The sequence below is a fragment of the Panthera uncia genome, chromosome D1, assembly GCF_023721935.1.
Source record: "Panthera uncia isolate 11264 chromosome D1, Puncia_PCG_1.0, whole genome shotgun sequence".
Taxonomy (NCBI): domain Eukaryota; kingdom Metazoa; phylum Chordata; class Mammalia; order Carnivora; family Felidae; genus Panthera; species Panthera uncia.
Window position 1 is genome coordinate 88,804,711 of NC_064808.1, and position 21,951 is coordinate 88,826,661.

The window sequence follows — 21,951 nt, forward strand, 5'->3', positions numbered from 1 at the left end:
ACCTATATCCTGGGAGGTCTCTCCTGCAGACCCAGAATTGCACCCTACAGATGGCAGCCTAATTCAGTAACCTCCACTTCCTAACCCAGTCTGCATCCATCCTGAAGATTTCAGGGGGAAGATAGTGGGAGTTAGCAGGAGGCAATTCAGCTTATTTGCAGAAAGAACTCTCTATGCTCCTTGCTGACGGTATGCAGATTGTTAAGGGCCTGGACTGGGCCTTGTTCATCTGTGTGTGGCTGGTGCTAATCATGCTGCACCTGTCAAATAGTAGGAGCTCAACAAATGTAGGCTACTGACTTGAACTGAGGAAACTGTAAGTTTTGGGGTTCAAAATCATAGAAGCTGTATTTGCAGACTGGCTGAAAGTATACAGATTCATTAAGCAGAACTCAGGGAAGCTAATGAAGGGACAGCACGTTGAGGAGGGAGGAAATGGGCAGTCAGCTGGGGACTTGGAGATGCTCTTATAGAAAGTGCATCTTCGGGGCACCTGGGGGGCTCGGTCGGTTAAGCGTCCGACTTCAGCTCAGGCCATGATCTCGCAGTCCGTGAGTTCGAGCCCCGTGTCGGGCTCTGTGCTGACGGCTCAGAGCCTGGAGCCTACTTCCGATTCTGTGTCTCCCTCTCTCTCTACCCCTCCCTTGCTTGTACTCTGTCTCTCTCTGTTTCTCAAGAATAAATAAACATTAAAAAAGAAAGAAAGAAAGAAAGAAAGAAAGAAAGAAAGAAAGAAAGAAAGTGCATCTTCACTGGGATCAAGGAGACATGGCTTCTAGTCCCAGCTGTCCCTTACCAGCTGAGGGTCCTTGAGCAGGTCACTTCTTGTCCATGACGCTCACTGTATTCATTTGTAAAGTGAAGGACTGGATGAGTATTCTTATATCTCTTTCAACTCTTAACATACTATGAATTTTGAATCATTAGCAAGAGAGTTTGGCCCCCAGCCAGGATGGGTTAGGGGCTGTCTTACCCGAAGGCAAGAAGGGACTAGATGGCCATTAGCAGGGGCTTTTCAAGTCTCAGGCTGGCTGGTTTCAAAATGGATACAGCCTCCCATTTCTAAACCTCATCTCCATAGACAATTTGACTCAGCCTTCAGAGTCACCCGAGAAGTTGCAGTTTCCAAAGTGGCTCATCCCAGGGGGCGGGGGGCGGATCAAGAGCAGGGAAACCACCACTCTTGTGGGTAATTCTCAGCTCCCCGGTGTGCTGGCCATCTCCCACCCAGGATTAATTTGCACTGCTAATCTGTTATGTCTTTCTTGGTAATTTAGCACTTTCAGACAGTTATGGTTAGATTCTGTTTATTTTTCTAAACCTCACAAAAGCCCCATAATACAGCAAGGGAGTTGAGTGGAGAAGAAGAGGGGGAGGGGGAAGTTTTTCTAGAAATATAAACTCAAGGTTCAAATGCTCTTCCCCATCTGCAAGACAGCTGTTGTGGCAACCCGTCCATCCCGAAAGCTCTAGCATTCCATTTCAAGGCTCTCTTACTGGCTTCCCTCCCACCATCATTCCTTTGAGAGGATGTGGCCTTGAGATCAAGGAATGGAGAGCTGCCAGCTACAGCCACCTGACACAAAGCCTCATCACCCTGGCCCATCTCTTTCCCTTCTCCATCCTCACTGTGGGGTCAAGAAGTAGGTCACTCCTTCCTTTTACCTAAGGTAAGAGCAGGGAAATGAGGGCTGGAAAAAGAGGCTTCTCCCTTACATGGCAGGGTAGGAGGAAGTTTGGGGTCCAAGTGGGCCAGCCCCTAACCTAACCTAACTCTAACCTGAGGCCCCCAGGGGATTTCCTGGTTTCTTCTCCAGGAGGTGGCCATGGGTCTAATGTGGCCCAGCTCTAGCTGGAGTGGTGGGGGGAAATTGATGTCAGTGCATTTTTGTGGAATGTATGCATGTATGTATGGATAGATGGATAGATGGATGACAGAAGACTGACAGAATTTTAAGCAAGAAACAGAAAGACAAAGGCCACGACTGTTTAGTTCACCAGACACCCTGACGCCCCCTGGGAAGAAGAAAAGTGAAGATGGACGAGGCAGACAAGAATGAGTTTGAATTGAGGCATAGAGGACACAGAACTAGATACGTGAGATCCGAAAGGCCCTAGTCATCATCTAATCCAAAGCTTTGTTTTTTCCGGGGATACCAAAGCCCCCAGGGGATAGTGACTTTAGTGACCTCCACAAGATCACAGAATGAGAGTGAGGACTAGGGTCTCTTGACTATTTTGTCCCTGAAAAAATGTTGGCCTCCTCTTCCCCACATCACCTTCAACCCATTCATTCCAGAAAAGCCCCTTACTTAACCTGGGGATCCTCTTTTTTTGGGCCTCTCAACACTAACGTGATCTGAACTTATCTTGAGTTTAAGGTCCTTGAGGCATGTTGGCATTTGCCTTGTGGTCTCAAACCTGCCCCCACTTAAACAGAAAGGGTGGGTGAAGGTAACAGAAGCCAGCCATCCAGGGCCAGTTTTACCCCAGGCTGGCCGCATCAAGTTTGCATTGGGCTGTTCCAAGGTGCCAAGTCTTGCTTCCCAGAAGTCTGTTCCAGTGGTCTGCGGTCATGGGAATTTATGCCACCTTGAGCAGAGGTGTTCAGACCATGTCTGATGATCAGGAACTTGGGTAGGAACACACATTTCCCCGTTGATAATGACTTGGGTGTCCCAAACAGGATCCTTCACTCCCAAACCCCAGTCTAGGATTTTCTAACCAAGTATGTAGTTAGAGGAAAATGTAATCCACATGTATCTGACTCATTGGTCTCTAAATTATACTAGAGTTTGATTCTGGGAATGGCTTGATATGTACTCTGCCTTTTTTCAACGTTTGGATTGGCAAGTTGGCCGAGACAAAGTAAACAGCCACCCCAAGAGAAGGAAGGAAGCTTCAAATAGAGGCCATGACCCTAGACTCCTCCCCTAGGCCCACCTTGGGAAGGGAGGCACGGCAGGGAAGGCAACATACCAAAAACTCAGAAACATACTTTAATTCATCTAACCCCCAGCTCCCCTTCTGCTTATACTTCTGATATGCTGAGCCCTACTAAGGACAGTCACCGGGCCTGAAAGATGGCGTCACCACAGATTTATGGCCTCTGATCTCTGTTGCACCCCCAAGAATACACCGAGGTCCCAACGGGTGAGTCCCCAAGGCCATTCCAGACTTTCACTCCTCTTCTAGAGGCCCCAAACCCTCTTTGTCAATGGTTTTCTGTTTTCCAGAGAAAAGGGAGTCCATCAAGAAGGAATTTCCTCCCTTGTCTGTCACTCTTGACAAGCCTATCTGCCCCCGCACTGCTCCTCTCAATCACGGCCATTTCTGAAGGGCCAGCCCAGCTTCAGGGCTCTCTGCTGTTCCAGCTGCATCTCCAACTTTTCTCTCTGCCAGTTCTGCCTCCTGTGCCCCCTCACTAACCAGGTGTTGTTCCCCAGTAATTCTCCTGCATGAAAATCTCAGAGTCTGTCTCTGACAAGAGTGTTTCAGGTAGAGGCACCATGGCCTCTGGGACCTTGTTCCCTTATCCCCTCTTTTTTCCTGAATCTTCAAATGCCATCTCGCCTTAGCATAGGTACTTATTTAATTCTTTCCCATAGTAAACAACAACAACAACAACAACAACAACAAAACAAAACTAAACCTTCCTTCCACCTGAAGTCCATGTCTAGCTACCACCCCATAGGTCTTCCCTTTCGGTCAAGTGTCTCAAAAGAGTGACCCATGATGACTCCCTCCATCTTAGATTCATTCCTCGACCCGCTGTGGCCAGGCATCCAGTCTACACTGGAAGGCCACTCTTCCAAATCACCACCACAGGCACTTTGCAGCCTTTTTCTGACTTGGCTCCTTAGTGGCGTTTGACACCATCGACCCTTCTCTCAATGTCGATAGACTTTGCTCCTCTGGTTTGTGTGATACCGCTCTTTTCTGAATCTCTTTCTGCTACTTTGGAAGATTCTGTTTAATCTCTTTTGTGACCCGCGCCCCCACCGGATCCGTAAATGTTGGTTGCGATTGCCCATGGCTCCATGACTATCTGCGCCTTCGCCCTCTTCCGGCTAAGCTGCACCCTTGTCCCCGTGACCCCACATCTGCACTGTCAGCCACTGTCTCTCTTCTGGACTCCACCTTAAATTCTCAGGGATAAAGCAGGGCTCATTAGCAGGACTGTCTCTGCCCTGGCAACTGCTCACTTTTCTGAGGGCCCCCATCTAGGAGATGGGTGTCAACATTTCCCCCGGGGCTCTGCCTTATTCCCAATGTCCAATCAGTCACCGAGTCCTGCCAGTTTAACCCCTGAAGTACCCATGCCCTCTGTTCTAGCCCCATTTCTACTGCCTCACCTCTTGATGGCTGTGGTTATAATCTCCTGACGGTTTCCCTTCAGCCACTCTTTTTAATTTATTTTTGAGAGAGAGAGAGAGAGAAAGCAGACAAGCAGGGGAGGCACAGAGAGAGACACACAGAATCTGAAGCAGGCTCCAATCTCCGACTTGTCAGTGCAGAGCCTGATGCAGGACTCGAACCCACGAAACACGAGATCATGACCTGAGCTGAAGTACTGCCCAACTGACTGAGCCAGCCAGGCGCCCCTTCAGCCACTCTTCACCACGCTCAGTCACACCACACATAGCAGCAAGAGCAATATTTTTATGAAACAAATCTTGTCCATCAGTCCTTTACTTAAAGTTCTTCGGTGGCTTCTCATCACCCTCAGGATAAATTCTGAATTCTAAAGCATGGTGTAAAAAAAGAGCCTGTATGATCTGGTTTGGGTCTGCTGGTCCAGCCAGAACTCATTTCTCGTTCCCACTCGTCTTCATGCTACAGCAACACTGAAATCCATTGTTCTCTCCCAGAGCACAGCAGGCTTTCTCATGGCTGTGTCTCTGCACTCACTCCCTCCTCTGCCCCCATTCCCGTTTCTTGTCTCATCTGCCAGGAAGACACCTGTTCTTCCTTCCAGGTGCAGCTCATGCCGTCTCCTCCTGGGAGCTCTCCCAGATTTCTCAAGGCGAACTTGAATGCCTTTTCCCTCTCCCCTGCCCCCCCCCCCCACCGCACTTGGCATCTGCCCCCAGTGGGATAGCCATCTTACTATACCACAGTTGCTAATTTGAAGTAGGAGTCCCTGCTCACCTCTTTATGTCTACATCTCTTGAGAGCAGTGCCCATATCTTTCCATCTTTGTGCCTCCAATACAAAGTATAGGGCTTGACACGTAATGGATGCTTGATAAATGTTTAATGAGCATGAATGCTTAGCTTAAAAAAATTTTTTTTAATGTTTGTTTATTTTTTTTGAGAGAGAGAGACAGAGTACAAGCGGGAGAGGCAGAGAGAGACAGAGAGAGAGAGAGAGAGAGAGAGAGAGAGAGGGAGACACAGAATCTGAAGCAGGCTCCAGGCTCTGAGCTGTCAGCACAGAGCCTGATGAGAGGCTCGAACCCACAAACTGTGAGGTCATGACCTGGGTTTACGTTGGATGCTTATCCAACTGGGCCAGCCAGGTGCCCCAATAATACCTAGTTTTAAAAAAAAAAAAAAAAGTTTATTCATTTTGAGAGAAAGAGCACGCACAAGCAGGGGAAGGACACAGAGAGAGGGAGAGAGAATCCCAATCAGACTCAACACTCAGCATATAGAGACCCATGTGGGGCTCGATCTCAGAAACTGTGAGATCACAAGCTGAGCTGAAATCAACAGTCAGATACTTAACAGACTGAGCCACCCGGGCGTCCCAATAATGCCTAGCTTTTATGGTGCAATTTCAATAAGGCCAGGCAAAGTGTTCCACACTTCAGCGTCCATTATGCTGTTTAGTTTATACGATTACAATCACCTTACGAGGTAGGAGTCGTTATCCCTATTTTAAGGAGGCCAATACTGAGACTTACAGGGTTAGGTAACTGTCCCAAGCTAGGAAGTGGCACAGAACAGGGGCAAGCCATGCCCTTAATGCAGGCGACTGTTTGCAGTCATTGGCACTGATAAACATTCAGTGGAGGGACTCTGCCCCACCCAGTGTCCAGCAGACCCCCCATCCAGCCTGTGCTCACGTGGGCCTCTGCATATTAACTCAGGCCCTGAGGCCTTCACTTGGCCAGTAAGGTTCTGGTGTTCCTGGGTCAGTAGTCTCTTCTCCTGTGTCCAAATCCTCTCCTACTACTAAGAGTCCCACAGCCCTGCCCAGACTCTTCCAGATCTGATGCCCGGTTTCCTGGTCTCTTGGCTAAGAGTTCTGCTTCCCGACCACTGCAGACTTTGAGCCAGCAACGCTCAACAGTGCTTGGTTTCTCAGACTTGGCTGGCTTGCTAGGTCTGTCTTGGGCAGCCCCGGTGAGCACCCCAGTCTATACCCCTATCTCTGATCTGAATGCTTCCCGCATACCCCCAGCCCTCTTGCACGTCAGGCCCTAACTGGGGCACCCTCCTTGCCTTGCACTGAGTCTCCTTGCCCTGAGTTGAGACCTCGTTATCTGCTCACGCTGCCAGCAGCTCAGGAACCAGAGTCAGAGGAGGCTGAGAAGTGAAGGAATGTTTAGAAAGGCCCAGGAGTGGGGCACCTGGGTGGCTTAATGGGTTGAGCATCCAACTCCTGATTTCAGCTCAGGTCATGATCCCAAGGTCGTGGGATGGAGCCCTGAGTCAGGCTCTGCACTGAGCATGGAGCCTGCTTCAGATTCTCTCTCTCTCTCTCTCTCTCTCTCGCTCTCTCTCTCTCTCTCTCTCCCTCTTCCCCTCTCCCTTGCTCTTGTGTTCTTTCTCTCTCTCTAAAATAAAAAAATTAGAAGAAAGACGGCAGAAAGAAAGGAAGGCCCAGGAGTGCCGATGAGGGTTATACTGAGGCTGATGGACAGGTGGAGTTACCCTGGGGGTCCTCACCCCCCACATCCAGGGTTGGAGAGCTCACACTTGAATTCTGGAGCCACAGGCCCACTTCCGAGCTTTGCTCTCAATCCCTGTTTGTTTCTCATTATGACAAAGCTGCAGTGAATGCACAAGTAACATGCCCCCGACTAACAGGACTAATGTTTTGTACTCGGTTTTTATTGCTATATTAATGATCATTTGTGCCTGACTGTAACTAATTCTAATTCTAATTAATATAGGCAGTCATTGAGGAATAAGACTTGGACTTTAGAAATATACTGGGGTCAGATTGATCTGAAACTATTTTAAATGATAACGGCTCAATTTTGTACGTCATTTAAAAAAATTTTTTTTAACTTTTTTTTTTAATGTTTACTTATTTTTGAGAAACAGAGACAGAGTGTGAGTGGGGGAGGGGCAAAGAGAGAGAAAAAAGCACAGAATCTAAAGAGGCTCCAGGCTCTGAGCTGTCAGCACAGAGTCTGACGTGGGGCTCGAACTCACAAGCCATGAGATCATGACCTGAGCCAAAGTCGGATACTTAACTGACTGAGCTACCCAGGAGCCCCTAAAAAAAATTTTTTTTTAAGTTTATTTACTTATTTTAAGAGAGAGAACAAGTAGGGTAGGGGCAGAGAGAGAAGGAGAGAGAAAATCGCAAGCAGGCCTCCCACTGTCAGCACAGAGCCTGATGCAGGGCTCAAACTCACAAACCATGAGATCATGACCTGAGCCAAAATCAAGAGCCAGATGCTTAAACGACCGAACCCCCCAGGTGCACCTGTATGTCACTTTTATCTTATTTTATTTTTAATTTTTTTAAATCTTTATTTATTTTTGAGAGAGAGAGAAAGTGAGCAGGGGAGGGACAGACAGAGAGACACAGAATCTGAAGTGGGCTCCAGGCTCTGAGCTGTCAGCACAGAGCCCGACGTGGGGCTCGAACCCACAGACCGCAAGGTCATGACCTGAGCCGAAGTCGGACGCTTAACCGACCGAGCCACCCAGGCGCCCTACCTGTACGTCATTTTTAATAGAATGCACTTTTACACATATTATCTTGTTTCCCAACCTGGTTAATATGTACATATTTTTCATACAATGAAGAGAGCAGAGCTGGGATTTAAAATTGTGCCACATGGGGTGCCCGGGTGGCCCAGTCGGTTAAGCCTTCGACTCTTGGTGTCCGCTCAGGTCGCGATCTCATGGTTCATGGGATCGAGCCCCACGTTGGGCTCTGCACTGACAGTGCAGACCTTGCTTGGGATTCTCTCTCTCCCTTTCTCTCTGCCCCTCCCCCACTAGCACTGTCTCTCTCTCTCTCTCTCAGAATAAATAAATAAACTTAAAAATTTTTATAAAAAATAAAATAAAATAAAATAAAATAAAATAAAACAAAACAAAACAAAACAAAATCATGCCACATGCATCCACCATTGTTGAAGGCAACACTGCCCGTGCTAGAGATATTGTATGTAGCCTTTGGGCATTGAAGAGACAGAAGAAGTTAGGTAAATTGCCTACGGTCCCACAGCTAATAATGGAAAAGCTGGGACCTGAAACAAGACATGCCTAATGCTGACGCTTACATGCTTCTGCTGGGCCGCCCTACCCCGCGCGAGGCCTGGTGTCTGTCTGTGGCTGTCACCACTTGTCTCCCGCTGTGATCTGGGCTTCAACGCAGCATTAAACACCACCACCTACTCACGCCTCGGCTGTCCTGCTTTTCTTAGATATCAAACACAACTTCCTGCTGCTAGCCTCCAGTGCCTTTGGCCTAGGATGATTTTGCCTTTATTATTCCTCTGGTTGGGACAGACACTGACGTTCCCCCCTGACTGAGGAAGAGGTACCCGGGGTGTAGCTGTGAGCTGGATGCCAGAGGAAGTCACTCTTCCCAAGGAGAAGACGGGCAGCTCCCGGGAAGCTCCAAGGTCAAGGCAAAGGCCGTGGTGACAACGCGGTGAGAGGGCTCCTCCCCCATGTGGCCCAGGACTAGTTGAGAACGTCGGTCCAGAACGAGGCCGGGACTTCACCATCCAAGCGTCATCTCTTCATTCTGCCATCTGGACGGTGCTTGTCCCCTTTAAACTGACCACAAAGGATTGGCAGGGGAAGGGGCGTTTGGTGGGGAACCAGAAAGGGTCCTGGTCAAGAGTGCTGCCGCTGCCTCTATAAGGCCCATTGCTAAGATCTCCGGCAAGACTCCTTCCCTCCCAGGGCTTTCGTTTGTTGAACTAGTTACTTTGTCATTCTAAAGGTCTTCTCATTTCCCTACCCTGGGTGGCTTTTAGCCCTGACCCTCCCCTGCAGGCTTGTGGACTGCCAGAGCAAGCCTCGAGCCTGGGGTCAGGGTCTCGTTGCAGCTGAGGTCCCCGATCGTCCCCAGCACCCCGGTGGCGGTGGCGGGTGGCAGTCTCAGTCACACGCCTGTGTGTGTGAGGTTGGGGCCCAGTGGGGGCTCCATGGCCGGCGGGGAGCACGGGCGAGCGTATGTGAATGAGTGTGTGTAAGCGTGCAGTGAGGGAGTGTTTATTTATTCTAGGGGCGGTTGCTAAGTCGGGGTGTTTGCCAGCAGAGAGCTGCCTGAGAGCTGTGTTTGTTTACTTAGCAGAGTGCAGGGAAGGACAAGGGCAGAGACAAGTGCAGGCTCCGTAGAATTAGAGCTGGTCTGGGGACCACTTTGAATGGTCCCACTCTACGGGCATGGCTGGTTCTAGAACCAGAGCCGCCCGGCCCAGGGACACAGGCTCTGGCTTGCCTTCCTCAGCAGCTGTTCTGCTCCTGACCCTGCTCCCACACAGGGTAGAGCTACTGTTGGCCAAAGAGGCCTGCTTCCCCACCAGGGCAGCTGGCCCATCTTCCCTTCATGCCGGGGGGCGGCGTGGCGGGGCGTTGGTGGTGGGGGGGGTGTCTCCTGGTTGCAGGCCCCGAGAGAAGGTGGAGGATAAAAAGAAGGGGTGTGATGTAATGACAGAATCACTGGATTCGAACCTGGGCCCCGCTGACCAGTCACTGATGGCCTGTGGCGGGTCACTTAACCTCCCTGGGCCTCCCGTTCCTCATCTACAGAGTGACTTCAGAGTCTCCTTGCTGCTACCCAATGGTTTCTTTCGAGAAGCCTTGCAGATACAGACTGGTTTCTTCTCATCCCACTGGGCCCAGAGGCACGTGCCCTGCCCCCTAACGTCAGCCCACTCTCATCCCTGCCCAAGAGCATGGCCACCCCTTGGCTTATGCTTAGCTTCCCAACAGGCGATACATCGGGGCAAGAGAGAAGTTCACAGCCTTCTAGACCCCTGCTCTTGGTCTCCCAGGTTATGTATTGATTCCGTGTTCCCTGTCGTCAGGAGAGAGGCCAGGGGCAGACCGACAAGAGACCCTCCGGACTCCCCGTCCACCCCTCAGCTGTGGGCCAGGAAGGCCTATTTTTCCAGAAGCTAGAGCTGGCTGCCCTTCGGGGTCAGTACTTCCCAGCTGGGTGGCCCCAGGGACTCCCCAGAAGCCTCTACCTCTCTCCTCCCGCCCTTGGGCCCCAGCAGTGTGTCTGCAAGTCTCTGAGAGAGCACTGGTTCCCCAGACACAGGCTGGCTGGCAGCCAGGTGTGGTGTTCTGGCTCCTGCACCAGCCAGGAGGGGTGGCAGGAAGGCCTTGTTAATCCTCTGGAGAAGGCTCCTTGGCTAACAGAGAGGAGTGGCTGCCTCCTGCCCCAGGGCCACGGAACACCATACCCCAGAGTCTTTCAAGCAGGCCTGGTGCCTCAGTGCTCTGCCCACACCCCCAGCATGCTTGGGCTGGGATCCCAGCTGGGCCTGTGAGGGAGGAAAGGAAGCCTGGGCTCATCCTTCCCAGGGTAAGGCTCTTTTGTAACCTACACCTTATCCCTGTTCCTCTTGAAAACCCTGAGGAATTAGGAAGAAAGAGGGTAAGTGGGCACTTTGTTCCCCTCCAAGCCCCAGCCTTCTCTGACTCCCGTTAGCCCTTGGACTTGTCCAGCAACGTTCTGAGACTCAACCAGAACTGCCAGGCTCAGGGCCACCAATTTCTTATGCCATCACTCCACCGCCCACCTCTGCCCCCAGCGCACGCACACACACACAGAATCAGCCTTCTGTCCCTGGGGCTGCCTGTTTCACTGGTGCCACATAGAAACAGATGAAGAGCTGGAAAAATTGCCCCAGGGCCAAAGAGAATCAATATGGAAAAAGCTGGGAGAGAGTGAAACCAGATACAGAAAAGGCGGCCAGCTGGGGAGGTGGTATTCTGCCCAGCAGACCTCCCGCTGTCCTCCTGGGGAACCAGGGGCTGGGTGGGGGGCCCACGCCGAGGCCCAGCCTTGGTCTGCTTTTCTCTCTGCTCCCTCAGCTGGCATGTCCCCTGTGAGGAGCCACCAGGCTCCGTCTCCTTCAGTAGTCCCGCCCTGGTCCTGGATCCAGGAAGTAGGATTCCTGCTCCTTAAGCCATGCTTGGCTGTCACTGGGTGAGCTAGATACCAAGGGCCGGTTCTTCCTGCTTTCCCCTTCCCGTCTCTCCATCCACATCCCTCACAGCGTGGTACCAAAGTAAGGCTTTGAATTTGGGATGTGAGTGGGGCGGATTGCACTCTTCCCAACAGCAAAGAGGAAGCAATTCTGGTCTCGGTTTGAGAGATCGCTACGTTCCGAAGGGAGCTGGTAACCGTCCGCCTCGTTTGACCCGAGGAGGTCATTTAAGGGCGGCTTCCAGGCCTGGCTCAGCGCTGCCAATGAAGGAGGGGCTGGTGCTATGGTCATCGCAGAGGATCGGAGGAAGGGTCGGCAGATAACAGCCCGCTGGGTCCCCCCAGGCCACAGTTTGGTGCTGGCATTCCCAAGGGGGATGCTGCAAACCACGCAAGGTCCACTGGGTCCAGGTGGACCCTTCCCAAACCATTTCTATCGCAGATCATTTCCCAGAAAGTTTCCGAGATGGGAAATCACACCCGAAGTGGGTTGTTTAGATCGGAAAATCTGGGTGTAATGTCATTAGAGAAACCAGAAAGTCTCCTCACATGAACCTTGCCTGCAACCTCTCCTTGCTGCCTTGGCCTGTCCACTCCCCTCTGCCTGAGTCACGGCAGCCACCGGCCACGTGAGCACAGAGCTTTACGAGGTGCCAAGTGCTCCCATGTGCACCGTGACATTTGTGCCTCCTAAGGCCCTTCGAGATAAGTTCTTGTTAGCTCCACCCAACAGAAGCGAGAACTCGGGCGCAGGGAAGTCGTGCGGGAGGCCCGAGATTGTGCAATTGGCGTGGCAGGACCTGCCTGGAAACCCTGGGTTCTCACCACGGGGAGCTGGCGACAAGCGATCGCCGTGGTTGGCTTCTAGCTGGGCCTTTCACGGTGGCCTCGGGAGCAGAGGGAGCTAGTGGGGGGCTTTCCGAGAGGCACCTCTGTCTTCTGGGATGCCTCCCACCTTCTTCCATCCCCAGATTGTCCTCCTGTGTGTCGGCCAAACCAAAGCTGATCCTTCTCTTCTTCCCCAGAATCCCCTGCCCCCAAGAGCCCCTGTTCTGTTGCTTCTCTACTTCTCCCCCCCAGATGCCCTTGCCCTTGCTTTGGAAGTGAGGGCAGGGCTCACCCCATGGAAGTGCCAACATGCTCAGGGCACTTGGCTCCTATGCTGTCTCACGTGCCCTCCCTTAAGCTTTGGCCTCCCCCCACAACCTGAACTCTGCTGGGATGCTTTTTGGGGCTTGCCAAGAAGGTCCCCTCCCCTCCACACACCCCCTCCCCAACCCTCAGATTTACTATGAGACCTCAAACAGAAATTCAGACTCTTCTGGGCCTTTGTGTTCTGGAGCACAAGGCTATGGGAACCTAAATCTGGACTCAGAGAGGCGGAAGTGAGGTGAAAGGTATGAAACGTACCCTACTCCCCTGAGCAGAAATCTCCCCCAGGCCCATCCGTCCCCTAGGGCCGTTGTTCCTCTCACCCCATGACCTTAGAAACCCCTACGCCAGGCCTCTCAGGGAAGGTGATTGTGCAAAAGCCAAGTTTATCCCAAGTAATGCAACGAATACATTGGGGGCCGGTGGGGGGGGGGGCGGGGAGGGAGGAAGTTTTATGCAAAACACATGTTATTGCCACTATTCTAGTTATCTTGGATATTTCCTGCATGTTTGTCACCATGGTAACTGACTCAGCACGAAACCTTGTTTGCTGGGCCCTGGGGTCCAGCATAACGGCCATGTGGTGTCAATTTGGACCTCTTGGTGCTGTTCTGTCTCTCTGTCCGTCTCCCCCAGCTCCTGTCTGTCTTTTCATCTTCGTCTCTGTCTGTCCTCAGCCTGTCTCTGGGCCTCTCCGTTTTCTCCTTCCCAGAAATACTGCTCCTGCATCCTTGCTCTGCCCACCCTAGACCCTCCCTCAGCCCCTCCTGGCAATCCTTGGTGTTCCAGAATGGATGGGAAAACCACATCACACGGGGAAGGCAGGAGGTCGGCCTTGGGTGGAGAAAGGGCTCAGCCAGCCTGGGCTATTGGTTTGAAGTAGGCTTACACAGGCTACCCGCAGAAGGCCCTGCAGGAAGGGAGGGCTTCGGTCTAGGAAACTTTTGTTACGAGGATCTGGGGGCTTCTGATCCGACTTTCCCTGTGTGGGAGCCTGTGGTGTCCTCACCTTTCAAAGTCTTCGTTCCCTAGAGTTTTGGGGAAGAGATAGGTATAGAATGGCAGGAGAGGGGAAAGGGAGCTAAAAGTCACCTGAGAGAAACAAGAAAAAGGTAAGGGGCCCCCAAGAAGGGAGAGGCTTAGCAGCTAAAGGGCTGGGAAGTGTCTAGGAATTCTGGGCTCCTTGGGGCCCTTGCCATTCCCGGTCATTTCTCCCAGGCCTGCGGGGTGTGGCGGAGCCATGGCAGACAGCCGTGTCCCTCCGTGGGGGCATCAGGCAACGGGGAGGGTGTTGACAACAACAGTGTGTGAGGCAGCTGGGCCAGCAGTCTGGAAAAGGCCATGTGAGCAGACAGAATGTAAACAGGGAGCTCCACGGGAGTTGAAGGCGTCTCCTGGCCCCCTCTCCACCCCAGGTCTCATTCCCGTCATGCCCAGGAAGCCAGACCTGGACACCTCTCGTCAGCTTCTCTCTACCAGGTTTCCTGCATCTACACCCTTTTGGAGCAACTTTTCCAGACCACCTTCCCAACCTGCGCATTGGTTCTTCTGTTTCTCATCGTGCTGGAACCCTACTCACTGAGCAAGGTGGGCCCGGAGGTTGTAATGGACCCAGATCTCGGGGCAGAGCTAGCACCCCCGTGGGACTGCTTGGAGGGAGGAGAGGGGAGGAATAGAGTAGGGAGAGGCTGGGCTAGGCAGCTGTGGGGCTGGGCCCTGAGAGCAGTGCTCTATTGCCCCAGGGCGGTATCCATAAGGGTGCGGCACGTCAACCTTCTTTTGGGCCAGTGTCATTCCAAGGAGGTTCAATCCTATGCATAGGTCAGAGCAGCAGGAAAACAGTCCAAAAGAATGGCAGCAGCATGGCTTGAGAGGTCAGCCAATTGGGTGCATGGGTCCTGTGAGCTTTGGGGCCCCAAAGACGTCCCAGTAGAAGGGACTGCCGAGAATTAGGTGGCGTGTTGGGGCTCCAATCGTGCGGGAAGGGATTCAAGATGACCTCCAGTCCCAGTGGGAAATTGGAAAGCCAGATGGGAAACTGAGGGAGGACCAAGTGGGCAGAGACTCAGGGGAGACAGTGGGTTTGGCAGACGTAAGAACAGCTACTGTTGGGGGAGACCATTAATTATGGAACCACACAGACATGGCTTAATGTCCAGCTCCACTCCTCGGCCTTGGGAATGTTAGAGAACAGAGAACTCTCTGAACCTCAGTGTTCTCACCTATAAAATGGAGAAAATACTGATTTTGCGGGTTCTTGTAAGGAGTAACTAAGAGGTTCTCTGGAAAGTTCCCTGAACAGTGTCTAAGATCTCATGGAAGGTACTTGATAGCGTTCTCCTTCCCTTGGAAAGAGGATAATTCCATACCCTCCTCCTAAGACTAATAGGCTTCTTGTTTTTGTCAGGACTGGTCCTAACCCTGTCTGGCTCTACAGCGGGAAAGGCTAGTACTATTGGCTAAGAGAAGATATTAGGATTGTGAGTTGAAAGCTGGGGAAAAGGGTGGGATGGCTGGTCCCTCCTGGGAACACAAGAGGGCGGCTGTGAGAGTAGTTCAGTGGGATCCCTGCCTGCGTGCTGGAAACCAAGTCATAGGGTCAAATCCACCCCTTTCTGTATGGAGTTTGTGCAAGCCTCCGTATGGAGGGCTCTGTGGATGACATGAGAAGGGGAGTTCCCAGAGCTTTAGAAGATACTAAAACCCCACCAACAGACAATCTGGGGCCACTGAGTTAGAGAGTCCCAAAGAATCAGGAGCCCCAGCTCTGCCTAAAGCCCAAGGCAATAGACTTAACTCCTCATGCTGCCCTGCTACCTGGAGTCAGCAGCCCTCTGTGGGCCTGTTTTCCCGTTGGACCAATGACTCTGGGTAAGCGAGAAGTGAGTTGTGAAGAAGGGCAGTCTGGTGCTTCCAGAGCAGGCGGTGGGCCTGGGAGACAGAGCGCAGAGGACAGAAGAAGGGCAGTGAGGGCTGAGGCCCCGCAGGGCTCCCGCTCACCCCACAGTGCTGCTGGAAGGGATGCTGGCCTGAGGGAGGGGCTTTCCACCCCTCTCTGTCCTCAGTCGTCCCCACGGAGACCACATCTCAAGACTCAACTGTCCCCTCCCAGTGACTCAGGCTTTGGCTGCCCTCCTGCCCACACCCAAGGCTGGGTCCAGTGCCCCATAACAGGAAGGGCTGTGGTGAGGGTGCTTGGCGGGGGTGGGGGGACTGCTCCAGCAGCCCCCCGGTCAAGGGCCCTGGTGTGCAAAGAAAGGCCTAGGCAAAGAATGCCTTTGCACCTTTCCGGCCGTGTCACCCTGTGCCGCCTCAGGAATGTGAGTTTGGACTGTGGTGGGGATCTGTCCTCCTGGCTTTGCACTGAGCACAGCAGGCCACTTGTTTCTCATTAGCAAAGTGTAGGACGTCACCACCACCACCACCACCACCGAGGGGATGTGCATTTTTGTCCTATTTGCTAGAGCAATGGGTAGATAGCAGTAGGGATGTGTGGGCTGAGCCAGGCACGGGGTCTGTGGGACCCAGGGCGGGGGCTGAGGCTATAAGGGGCAAAGCTATTTGGAGGCCACAGGAAACCACCGTTCATGCAGGAGTCCAAGAACAACTAAGCAAAGATACGGGGAGGGAGGGGGCGCAGGGGGAAGGGAGGAACCAATGATACGTGATTGTAGTCATCGTAATGTATTATGCTATATTATAATCACAGATACGATTATAGTTATTGGTCGTAATCGTCATTAATAGCAGCAACTAGCATTCATCTACTGAGGACCAGCCTGTGCTAGGTGGTTCACGTCTATTCTCTCACTTTCTCAGAACCTCTGTTCTAAAGAGGAGGAAATGGAGGCTCGGAAAGGTTAAGTGAGGTTTTCACAACAACGATGCATGAAAGCTGGCATTTGAACCCAAGTGAACTGATATCCTGATACCTTGTCCATTGTGCCCCATTGCTTGCTTCTACCAGGCTCTAGACTTTTCGTCTAAGGACACAGTCTGGGAAAGCCTATGGGTGCCTTCTCAGAATGATGTTTTTCTTTAAAAAAATACATTAGATTTACAAAGGCAACCGATTATATCAAAACATAGTTGTCAAAACATTAAAAATGGGTGATATGGCAATCTATGCGCTTCTGTATTAACCCATTAAATAGCAATATTGAATAACTATTATCATTTCAAAATAATGATGAATACAAAAACTATTTTGTGATATTACCAAAAAGTTCAACGTGATTTCTATCCATAATAAAACCAGAAGCTCTGATAATACCTATATTCTTAATTAAAGGAAATAATAAGTTTCAGAGGACAGTGAAAATAAGGGTGTGATTTTTTCCCCCCATCATTGTTCCCAAACTCCTAGAATTCTATCTATGGATGCCCCAGGGGTCTAGACTCCAGATTAAGAACCTTTCCTTTAGGGCTGCCTGGGTGACTCAGTCGGTTAAGTGTCTGACTCTTGATTTCAGCTCAGGTCATGATCTGACAGTTCGTGGAATCGAGCCCTGCATTGGGCTCTGCATTGACAGTGTGGAGCCTGCTTGGGATTCTCTCTCTCTCCCCCTCTCTCTCTGCCCCTCCCCTGCTTGCACTCATATGCTCTCACTCTCTCTGTCTCAAATAAATAAATAAACATTAAAAAAAAAAAAAAAAGGAAACCTTGTTTTAGAGGCATGTTGTTACCCTGTGTGCAGGGTGTTGGGCAGGCCCCCTAGAAAACTTCTCTTTTTGCTTTGGTGGTAGAGAGTGTGCAGACGATTTCCAGCCTGTGGAACTCTGTGTCTACTGGGGAAATCTCTACTGGCTCCATGGCCCAGCTCTGAACTGGTCTGTCCTGGTGACCTAACTGGGATTTAGGGTTGTTGGATTTAGCAAATAAAAATATAAAAGGCCCACTGAAATTCGATTTACAGAAAAAAAATGGTTTTGTTTTTTTGGCTTTTGTTTTTTTTTAGTATAAGTATGTCCCATTCAATAGTTGGGACATACTTATATTATTTTCCCATTGTTATGTAACAAATTACCACAAAGGTAGCTATCCAACACGAACCCATTAGCTCACAGTTCTGTGGGTCAGAAGCTGGCACGGCATGGCTTATCCGGGTCCTCTGCCCAAAGTCTCCCAGGCTGAAATCAAGGTGCTCTTAAAGCTGTGGGATGAGCTCAGGTGGGTTGTTGACTGAATTCAGTTCCTCGTGATTATAAGGCTGAAGTCCCTGTTGCCTTGCTGGCTGTCAGCCAGAGGGTGCCCTCAGCTCCTAGAGAATGCCTACATTCCTTGTCATGTGTCCCCTGACACTTTCAAGCCAGCACAGGATTGTGAAACCCGTCTCCCGCTTCAAATCTCTGACTTCCCTTCTGCCACCACTTGGAGAAAACACTTTACTTTTGAGGGGCTCACTGTGATTAGATGATGCTCATCGCGACCACAGCTCTTGTGCCACACGACATCACAGTCCAAGGAGTGACACCGAGAGATGCAAGTCGTGGAGGCATCTTAAATTCTGCCTACCACACTTATGCTACAAATGTATTTGTTGTCTCTCTGAGATTCACACCTGCCCGGGGGTCCTTTGAGCTGCTGGCAGCCTAGTGGGGTCGCACCTGCTATGGACTTTGCCTCACGACCAGGGTCAGCTCGTCTCTCTTCTCAACCTCAGTTTCCTCTCCGAGAACGGAATTCTTTCAAATCCACATGTATGAATTGGGCGCCAGCCACCACGCGGCACAGCGTGGACAAGAGCCTCTCTCTGCCTTGGCCAGGTCTGAAGAGTAAAGGTGGAGACAGACGTACACGTGAGTCATGGCTGGTAGGTTAAAGTCTGGTTGAGAAAAGTACCACATGGCGTTGGTGGGGGAGACAGATAACCATCATACCTTGGCGAACAGCAGAGGGAGAGGGACTTTGCTCTTAGAATGGAGAGGGACGGGGGAGATTGGCTAAGCTCCAAATGAGGTGCATTTTCAACAGGACTTTGAGACTTGGCTAGGCAAAAATTGGGAGGGCGTTTTGGGCAGAGGGGACAGCACAAGCCAAGCCAGGCGGGGAAGGATCCTGGTGCGCGATGAGGTGGGAGGCGCAGATAGAGGACAGGGCACCTGGGGGTTGCGGGACCAGAGGAGAGGAGCACAGTGTACGAGGGAGGCAGGAGTCAGATTGGAAGCTTCGAAATCTCCATTAGCAGGTGTGGGCAGGGGTCTTCAAGCCCTGGAGTGCGCAGCTGGGAACAGAGCTGCAATGGAAACGACGCTGCTGCCTTGTCTCTGGCGGCAAGCAGGGCTCTGACAGGGCCGTTGGGAGGTGGCCTCACACGGTGGACAGAACGTTGACCTGCGAGCCCGGAGTCCTGGGGGCTGGCTTTGCCAGTTACTCATGGAGGGACTCTGGGCCACGTCTGGAACACTGAGGGGCAGCAAGGAGCCAGTGTGATTTGAGCAGAGTAGGTAATTGGTGGAGTGTGTGTGTGTGTGTGTGTGTGTGTGTGTCTGTGTGTGTCAGATGACATAGGGCCTTGTAGGCCATCAGAGATGCTGGCTTGTATCCTGAAGGAGCAGGGAAGACGATAGGTTCTGAGCAGAGCACCGACATGATCTGACTGAAGTATTCAGTGGCAGCCACCGCCGCTCTGAGGGGGGACACTTTGTGCCTTGTGCTGCCCCACAGTGTGTGGAATACAGGAGCGCTACATTATAAGGTCTCTACCCACAGAGAATGTACAGTCTCCTGGGGAGACATAACAGGAAGCAGTGGTAGGAAAGGGCTTTAAGACACAAGAACCTGGGGGCGCCTGGGTGGCTCAGTCGGTTAAGCGTCCGACTTCGGCTCAGGTCATGGTCTCGCGGTCCGTGAGTTCGAGCCCCGGGTCGGGCTCTGTGCTGACAGCTCAGAGCCTGGAGCCTGTTTCAGATTCTGTGTCTCCCTCTCTCTGACCCTCCCCTGTTCATGCTCTGTCTCTCTCTGTCTCAAAAATAAATAAACGTTTAAAAAAAAATTAAAAAAAAAAAAAAAAGACACAAGAACCTGGGTTTGAGTCTGCTCACTGCCACTTCCCAGCCTAGAAAGTTCCTGAGGTCTCAGTGACCTCAGCAGTAACATGATAATGACCAGACCTGCCTGATGGGGTTATTGTGAAGACTGGCTCATCACTAAGTGCCTGAAATAGAAAAGGAGAGTAGCTGATGCGATTATCAAATGAATGGTGCTCAGTAGCATTCAGCTACTCATCTAGGAGCGCGGCCGATGGTATCGGAGGCCGTGAACTCCATGAGGCAGGGGACATCGGCTAGCCTCCAAAGGTGGCAAGAATCAGGAGGAGGAAGGGTGGTGGGACCCAGCAAAAGTCCACAGGCAGGAATAAGCAGAGGGCGGTCTCCACCAAGGCATACTGAGTGAAGCCCAGAGCGGCTGGGGAAGCAGGGAGGGCATGGGCAGGTGCCGAAGCAGGCTGGTGGGAAGGCCGGATTCAGAGAAGCCTGAACATGAATCATCTAATTGGTGATGACTGGGAGTGGGAGAGAGACTAGCCTCGGGCGGGTGGGAGGGAAGAGCTGGACAGACACAGCTCTTCCCCGTCACGGGACCAGAGGGGGTTGGGATGGGGGTGGGTCCTTGGCAGGTGTCCCAATGCCCAGGATTGCCATGTAGGAGGAGCTGGGCCAGTTTTGCCTGAAACCTGATCTTTCAGGCAGCTGTCCCCTCAGCCTGAGGGACCATGGGAGGGGACAGGGGACGGATGGGCTGTTCCTTCCCAAGATATCATTTCCACCAGCCTCCCACCAGGGCCAACTCTCTGAAAGGATGGGAGCTGACTTAGAAACGGGGGTGGGAATGGCAGGGGCCCCACTCATATCCCAGGGAGTCCTCAAGGGAAAGTGGGAGGGTGCCACCTATGGTGGGTGCAGCCCCCAACTTTCTCTCTTCCAGCCTTAAGGTGTGACTGACAGGAGAATGCCTAGACCCTGCATTTGGATCTGTGCGCCTTTTTTAAAAAGTTTTTTTAAAGTTTATTTATTTATTCTTGAGAGAGAGACAGACAGAGCGAGTGGGGAGGGGCAGAGGGAGAGGGAGAGAGAGAATCCCAAGCAGGCCCTGCACCGTTAGCACAGAACCTAATGTGGGGTTTGAACTCACAAACCATGAGATCATGACCTGAGCCGAAACCAATAGTTGGACGGTTAACCGACTGAGCCACCCAGGTGCCCCTGAATCTGCGAGTCTTTAAAGAGCTTGGGGCTGGTGACTCCCAGCCTGGACACACCAAGTACCCAAGTGTCCCTGGAGTTATTAACGGAGGTTTATCAAAAACCTCATAGAATTTTCTGCAATAGGGCTAACTCCTACCCATCCTTCAGATGTCAACCTAGATATCACGCCTTAGGAAGCTCTCCTTGACTTTTTATATGAGTCAGGCACTCGGCAGGAAAAATGGCTCATTCAAACCCAGGAATTGAGGAGGGTTTGACAAAGGGCTATTTGACAAAGCCTTCGGCGGGATTAAGGGACACTAACTAGGGGTGGCGATACAGCTGGAGATAGCATCCCAAGGGTCATTCTCCCGAGGCAGTTACTGGAACCCTGTAAGTCCTGTAGCCATAAAAAGGGCTGCCTGAGAGGCGCTGTGGCCTTCAGGAGTGGATGCCAGCCTCAGCCCACGTACGGTGGTCGATCCAGGAAGGAGCTGACCTCACCCTCCTAGGGCCAGGGTCTCCCATTGGTGAGACCAGTGGGAAGCCCATCTGGAAGCTCAAGACAAGGGCAGCCCCACTGATGCAGTCTTTTGAGTTAGACCTTGGGGCACAGAGCAGGGTGACCCAGGTGCAGAGCAGATCTAGAAGGGCAGAGGGAGGATATCTACCACACCTCCTGCATTGGTCTGTTCAGGCTTCTTTAATAAAATACCATAGACTGGGTGGCTCGATCAACAGAAATTTATTTCTCACAGAGGCTGGAAGTCCAAGATCAAGGAGCCAGCCAATTCAGTTCCTGGTGAGGACTTGCCTCCTGGCTTGTGGACTGCCACCTTCTCACTGTGTCCTCACATGGCCTTTGCTCTCATGTGCATGGAGAGAGGGCCAGTGGGTCTAGTGTCTCTTCTACCAAGGGCACTAATCCAGGGGCACCTGAGTGGCTCAGTCAGTTAAGCATCTAACTTTGGCTCAGGTCATGATCTCGCGGTCTGTGAATTCGAGCCCCGCGTCGGGCTCTGTGCTGACAGCTCAGAGCCTGGAACATATTTCAGATTCTGTGTCTCCCTCTCTCTGCCCCTCCCCTGCTCACGTTCTGCCTCTCTGTCTCTCTCTCAAAAATAAATAAGCATTAAAAATAATTTTTAAGGGCACTAATCCCATCACGAAGGGCCCGCCCTCATGACTTCATCTAACCCAATCACCTCCCAAAGGCCCACCTCCAATGCCATCACACTGGGGGTTAGG

The 21,951-nt window shown here is 51.8% G+C and overlaps 1 long non-coding RNA gene across 1 annotated transcript; it reads left to right on the forward strand.

Annotated features, from left to right (window-relative positions):
- Window positions 1-8,707: 8,707 nt before the first annotated feature.
- LOC125939259 (uncharacterized) lies at window positions 8,708-17,131 on the forward strand. Its single transcript, XR_007463004.1, has 3 exons — window positions 8,708-8,847; window positions 13,932-14,103; window positions 16,989-17,131. It is a non-coding gene; the product is annotated as an uncharacterized LOC125939259 (long non-coding RNA).
- Window positions 17,132-21,951: the final 4,820 nt, after the last annotated feature.